This window comes from Melospiza georgiana, chromosome 9, assembly GCF_028018845.1.
Source record: "Melospiza georgiana isolate bMelGeo1 chromosome 9, bMelGeo1.pri, whole genome shotgun sequence".
Taxonomy (NCBI): domain Eukaryota; kingdom Metazoa; phylum Chordata; class Aves; order Passeriformes; family Passerellidae; genus Melospiza; species Melospiza georgiana.
In genome coordinates this window covers 17,014,450-17,021,512 of record NC_080438.1, presented here as the reverse complement: position 1 = coordinate 17,021,512, position 7,063 = coordinate 17,014,450, and the positions used below count along the sequence as shown (strand labels likewise).

General features: G+C 38.7%; 1 long non-coding RNA gene across 1 annotated transcript in view; it reads right to left on the bottom strand.

Annotated features, from left to right (window-relative positions):
* Positions 1 to 5,773: 5,773 nt before the first annotated feature.
* Positions 5,774 to 7,063, bottom strand: part of LOC131086819 (uncharacterized) — an 11,747-nt gene continuing 10,457 nt past the window's right edge. The window contains exon 4 of the long non-coding RNA XR_009114802.1: positions 5,774 to 5,992. This is a non-coding gene — a long non-coding RNA (uncharacterized LOC131086819). The remainder of the gene's footprint in view (positions 5,993 to 7,063) is intronic.

The following is a 7,063-nucleotide window of genomic DNA, read 5'->3' as shown; positions in this document are numbered from 1 at the left end:
GTCCACTGTATGCCTTCAGTCAGGAACCTGCAAGCAACAAAGATGCCTTTGCTGCGATTTAAAGCAAATCAATAGTAAGAAATACTCTACTTTTATGGGAAACTAATACATTCATAATGCACCATTATTTAGTTTAATTCTGTTTTTTAGAATGTGTTCACTGCTCAGCTGCTTGGTTATGGAGTAAGCTTGACTTATTTTTTTTTTTGTGATGCCAATAACACAAAAAGCTGATTTATAGATTTATTTGTATAAACCAACAGCAACCAACAGCAGATATTTTTGTTTCAGATTCTACTTCATGATATCTAATATACTGGAGGGCTGCTGAATTTTTTTCTTTTAACACGTCAGTGCTTGAGGAAGCCCCATTTCAGAGAAAAGAAAACGTAGCAACGTACAGTATCAGACAGTAAAGACAAAAGTCTTCTTGCATAACATAAATGACTGACACTATGTATGACTTTTAATTAAATGCACTTGTGGGTATTTTAAATAAGTTTCTAAGCTTTTTGATCTGGCATTAAAGTCTTCAGAGTCTGCAAATTGTGCTGCTTCAGTATCTTTGAAAAGACACTTGAAGTCATATGAATATAGAATTCAAGTATTAGTGAGACTGTAGACATCTTTTTATATTCTTTCAGTATAAGCACTCAAGGTACAGTGTTTAAATCTAACATGTACAGATTTTTGGTTGTCCAATATAACCTAGAAGTGCTAAGAAGATAGCTAATAACTTCTAGTAAGAAATGTAGTATAGCATTTAGTGATGTAGAGGTTGAAGTTCATTAACAGCTTTAAATAAACTATTATATGACTCATTTGTAAAGCACAGCTACCTATTTAATAGCTTACTTTAAAAGCATTTCTTAAGTTGCAGACCTATAAGATTACAAATGTCACTCATGTTAGCATAATCCACATGCAAGTGATGAAGCCTTTGCTTTGATGTGCTAAATTGCAGGAGGACTAATGGAGCTATGAATATACAATAGAACATATTTAAGTAGTATTCTTGCTTTAGGTAAAACACTTTCTTGAACCAGAGGCATTTCAAACAATGAAACAGGCTGTAATGGGGATGGTAGGTGTGGGCAGAAGGCTAGTGGAAACACTTAGATTTGTCCTTATGTGAAAAATCACCTTTTTTAAGGAGATCTGTGAAGAAAAACACATACTTGTTCACCTTTTGTCATATGCATTTGCTGCACTGAGGCTGAAATACACCCTCTGCATTTAGTGCTGCTGAAAAGTCAAATAATCATTCAGTAAGAGCTTCCCTTTCAAAAATGAATGCTGTTAAAAAAAGAATCAAAGGAAATATTACTAATCTGAAATCATCCTCATGAACCTGGATAAAATGCAGTCTATACTGCATCTAAACATCTCAATCATATAAATTGTCACTCTTATTAATGAAACAATTTTGTAAAAAGATTGCCCTCTAAATGGGTTTAATGTTTTTACCTATCCAGCTGTCTAGTTATGAGATTTACGCATCCTGGCAGGCAGTGGGACATTAAGCCTTTCCAAACCAAATTCTGTTTGCAACAAGATACTGTCTTTTCAGTCCTACATGATTTATCTTTAAATATTTTAACAGGTTATGCAGTATCTTATGAAATATAAAATGAGAATGTCTTAACAAAATGAAGCCTATGAAATTAAGTCACATCTTCAGAATATTAACCACACTGAGTTTGTCTTCCTTTTTTGCTGTTAGTTAGCACTGATAAAATTTGCATCACCTAACATTAGGGTAAACACTAAAAAGCCCCCAAACTCACACAGTGGCAGAGTGTGCCTTGCTCTCAAGGCAGTGGAGTCACTGTTCCTGGAGGTGTTTGAGGAAGGACTGGACATGGCACTGAGTGCCACAGTCTGGCTGACACAGTGGTGTCCAGTTTAACTCAATGATCTCAGAGGTCTTTTCCAACCTGATTCTGTGATTTCAAAAGATCGTTTCAATTTAAATCTTTTATCAAAGTATTTTGCTGATAGTTGTATGTGAAGTGTGCAGCTTTTTGCAAGTACCTATTCTGAACAACTCCATTAAAATAAAAAAAATCAAATTGGAAATTTAAAAAATCAAAAAAAATTAAATTAAAAAAATCAAATAGGAAATTTATGTATATACATTTTTTTCAGGTATTAAATTTAATCAGTGTGAAATTGTGTTCTGGGTTTGATGGCACTGCCTGAAACTCCTGTACATGCAGTACCAGATAACCCTCCTTGCTGCTTGTTACTGTTACTACCAGGTGTATGCCTATTGTCAGTCCAGCTAAGCCACAGACAAGCTTATTGCAATTAAATAGCAATTTGTTTCTATGAAACTGCAATTAAAGTATTACTGATCAGCCATTTTAGATTGGCAGTGCTGTGGCTGCATGTTAAACAGAGGAGCTCTGGATTCCTTTCTGCAGGAGAGGCAGTAACAGTGAGGTGTAGTACACTCACCTCTGTCCCTTGTCAAGCTGGAGTATGAGTCCTTGCTGAAGTGCTCTGATCTCATCACCAGCATGCTGAGAGCGATGACAAGTCAGGGCTCATCTCTGTGAGTTGAACTTGCAGCTTACAGGACCTGAAGTTATTGCTGTTTCTGTTCCTGTATAAGCAGGGATGTGTACACTTCCTACGGGGATGTTTTCAGCTCCAGATTGATTCTGTTCAGAATGGACAGCAAGTTGTGGGCCCCAAGCCAATAACGTTCTGCAGGTCCTGACTTGTTAGAGCTGTGTAAACAGGGCTACTATAGCTCCTTAATCATAACTGATAAAAGACTAGAAGAAAGCAATCAATTACCTTATAGGTTTGGTTTGTTTTGTTTGGGTTTTTTTTTTTAATAAAAAGCAGAAGTTTATCTGACACTGTAATTATTTTCACACTCATAGAAGGGATGAGAGATTAAAGCAATCCAATGGGCTTACCTGTGTGTACCTGGGCTTCAATGGCAACTATATGCTTGTGATATTCTGGGGAAGCCACAGTGCCCCTGCCCCTAGGCCTTGCAGAACCCACCAGCCACTGCCTGGAGTCCCTGACCAAGCTTGTACCATTCCTGGTTGAGCTGAAATCTGAAATGTAAATTTTTGGTGCAAATTAAAAACTTGTTTGTAAGAACTCAGAGAGGAATTAACTTTGTAGTGGTAATTTTGTTTTTTAATTATCACTATATTTTAACAAAGTCTGAGACATGTTAACTTTAGTTCCTGCATTTTTGTGGAGTGGAGGCTGTAGACATCCTGGTTCCTCTGCCAGAGGGGATGACATCACACCTGTGGCATGCATGAGATAAGCATTGCTTCATTTAGGCACAGGTTCTTGGCTCTGAGAGATGTTCCTTGTGGGGGTGAAGGCTGGGGACCTGCAGTGTGACCCATGGGGTGGGTGATTGCTGCTGGGGAAATTGCTGCAGGTTTGCTGCTCATGTGGCACATGGATAACAAATGTCACCTGAGCAGCTCTTGGCCCCTGGCAAATGGCAGGTAAAATGCCTGTGCTTAAACCTAAGTGCAAGCGGCCCAGCTGACAGTAATTCATTCACCCTGGTAGAGTGGGCTTGTGTCTGAGCCCAAGGCCTGAAAAGAGCCCTGTTTACTGGAGACAGACGCTACTGTGTTGAGGAATTTTTTTTTTTCTTTCCTCTGTGGGTATTTTTTAATGAGTTCTGTTGTGTTTCTTTTCACAGTAGTTCTAGCACTAAGCTCACAGAAATGTTTCTGGTGTGCAGGAGGCTGCACAATTCAGAGGGGGAGGCAATAGGATGTAAGGGAGTATTTGGGGGTGGCTCTCCAGAGGCTTTTTTTACCCCACTCACCTGTAGCTTGTCCACTGAAGGCCCCTGAGGAAGAGCAGTGTTGAGGAAGGCTCTGAGGGGGTTCAGGCCCCTGAAGAACCAGTCCTGACAAGGGCCTCAGCTTTCAAACAGCAGAGCATGCACCCAGGAAGGCTGGAAATTTTAATAGGTAACTTTAATAGATAACTTTCAGTAAATGTAAGCTGAAAGTTCTCTCATATTCATTGTCATAATGGAGACCTTGTAGACCATTTCGCTATTTTGTTCCCATGTGTAATATGGCTCTTACATTTTTGTGATCATTTTATCTTCTTAAATCAGTTCTCTTCTACATTATTCACCTGAGCTTACAAATGCTAAAGCTTGAAATTTTATTTTTTTTTAATTATGAAAATATTTTAAAAATATAATGTTTTGCTTTTTTGGAATTGTTTTTATTTGCTGCTATGTATTTACCTTTAAAAAACCAAAATCAAAATAAAATCCCTCAGCAATTTTGTGGAAACAGTCCTACAAACTGTAGCATTAAGACCAAAATTAGGCCTGAGACATGCCTGCTGCAAAAGAATTTTTTTGAGAGACAGTGTAGTGGAGAGAAAATGGACATTCTGAAAAAAGTTGTTCTTCCTGGTTGGGTGCTGGCCCCAGGGAAGCTGCCCACGAGGAGGGGGCTGTGCTGCTGAGCACAGTGAGATGGGCAGCATGAAAGGAGCCCCCACAGACAGAGCCTGCCCTGCCACCTCTCCCAGCTCTGGTGAGGGGTCCCCTCTGGTGCCCATCGTGTCCTTTGCTCCTGGTGGTGGCTGCTGAGCAAGCCAAAGCTCTCCCTGGGCAGTCAGATTCCTCTGCAGCTAAACCAGATGATGTTTCTTTCTCACATTGTTGGAATATGCTGTTAATTACATTTTGAAATATCCATATACTTTTCCTCTTAGGGGATCTTATGAGCAAGGTTCTTGCTAACAACTTCTGTGGTTCACCATAACCTCTCAGAATAATCATTGCTTCCATTGAACCTATGCCAGTTGTTTTGTTAAACTAAGTTAGGGGAACAGAGCCTATATTAATTCTCGAAAGGCAAGAGATTGCCCTGTGATTTGGGGAAATCTTGATTGCTTACAGTATGAATAAATGAACAAGGCAGATATTAACTTTACACCTGACTTCAATTTCTTTGAGCAGTAAAGAAATGTCCAGTAGGAGGGTAAAATCCTGCTAAAACTCATAAGGCAGCCATTAATAGGCTAACTTTATTGTGCTGTAAAATCTTCAGCTGCTTATAGAAAACAAAGGGGCAACGAATGCAGTATTTGTCTTTTATTCTTAGAAAAAACCTTAGATCAAACGGCCCCTAAAAGACTAAGCTGATCTGCATCCCACTTACATATTTTTGGATATCATCTGATATTCCACTGATGTATTTGATAGGTAATTATATCAGCCATATCGAGATGCTGATACCGAATAGTGGAAGACTTCAGTGTTCTGCCATAAAGCTTAAACCCCTTGTTACTGAACTCTCATCACACTTGAGATCTGCAGCAATCATTTGAAAGCTGTAGTTGGTATTTTTGTGCTTATGCCACATTTAAAAATTATTATTCTTGCTTCATCAGTTAGTCTTTTTAGCTGACTTGAAAAAAAAAAGCATATTGCAAATGAGCTACTATTCTTATTTGTTGTTTTAAGAAGGGTAAGCACTGAAGTATTCAAATGGAACAGATTATACCTTTAATTACATCCAAACAGGATGCTGAGCTGATTTTTCTATTTTCCGTTTAATTGCTATAGTTCAAAAAGATATTGCAAATTTGTAGATGAATTATTTAAGCATAGCCTTCTGGCCTCTGAGTTTATGGGAGAGACCAAACCGGGGGGGGAAAGAAAACAGAATTTAAAGGGAAAAATTACCACTTCCTTCTTTAAGAAAAAAGCTTGAATAAAGCATCTTGAGGGAAGATTTTTTACCTGGAGAGATATTTTATGCTTTGTGGGAGCATCTTGGTTCTCCATGGGATTTGTTTGTACCCCACCAACCAGAGTGGGTGCCTGAGTCCTGAGGGCCCCCCTGTCTCATGCCAGGGGTACAAAAGTGCTGTTTCTTCTCCAACCTGCTCCTTGGTGACTGTGCTGCTTCACAGACATGATCCCAACCAGCCACCCTTTTCACGGATGTGCCTGCTCTCTGTTCTCCTACATACAAAATGAGAATAATGAAAGCAAGCACAATTCATCAATTCTTAAACTAAATATATTTCCATTTTGTTTGCATGTTCATGTGTATATATCATTCACCATAAAGATTTTGAATATGTACAGCAACATTACAGCCAGTGATAAATCCTACTCACTTACTATATGTGTTATTTGCTGCAACATTAAACTGAGTAAGAATTTTATATGTAACTTGTACCAAAACTAAATATATTGTGAAATTGATGCACAGCTGTAAACAAGTACATCACTCCCTGCTTCAACACAGTAGAATGTGGCTGCTTGTGTGGCAATTTTTTGTAAACAACTGTACACATTCCAAAGAATAAGCCAGTTAATTACATTTTTAATGATGTTTTTAGAAAATAATAATCTTGGAGGGGGGAACTCCCAACCTATAAACCAATAAGAAAAGTAAACTTAAAGCTTATACTGTATAAAGAAATGCTGTTGGTGAAAAAGTGGACTCTGCTAGGTGCAAGTCTTTTGCTTCTCCCATCTTATTTTTTTTCTTGTGCTGAACTTGCCTGCGTAAAATACTTTTTTATAGCTCTACTGTGAATTCAAAGAAAGATGACACTGGCACAATCTATTCAAGTTTTTTGGTGGATTATCTTATTTCATTATTTTCAATACTGCTAAGTATGTGCTACCCACTTAGAGAGCTGATGTGGTGCATAGCAAAGCTCAAGATGTCCTCTTAAATACACAAAGCTTATGCAAGGCCGTGACACAAGGAGGTTTTAAACATCAGCAGTGTTGGCAGCTCGGAAGGGCTGAGCCGGTACAGCCTTGCTGACATGTCACAGGTTACAGGGAGAGATTCAGGAAGAAACTGAACTAACCAGAGTAAGACTAGGACACAACTTTTATTGATGGAGTTCAGGGGAAAGAGGCACCAGGGGCAGCTGTATTAATCCCATAATAACTTGAAATATAATCAGTACATTGCTGCAGGGATGGCTAGGAAGGCAGGGAGGTGGAGGTGTCAGGGTTTAAGTTCACAGGCATTCCCAGTTCATTAAAAAGTGAATCAATCAGAAAAACAGG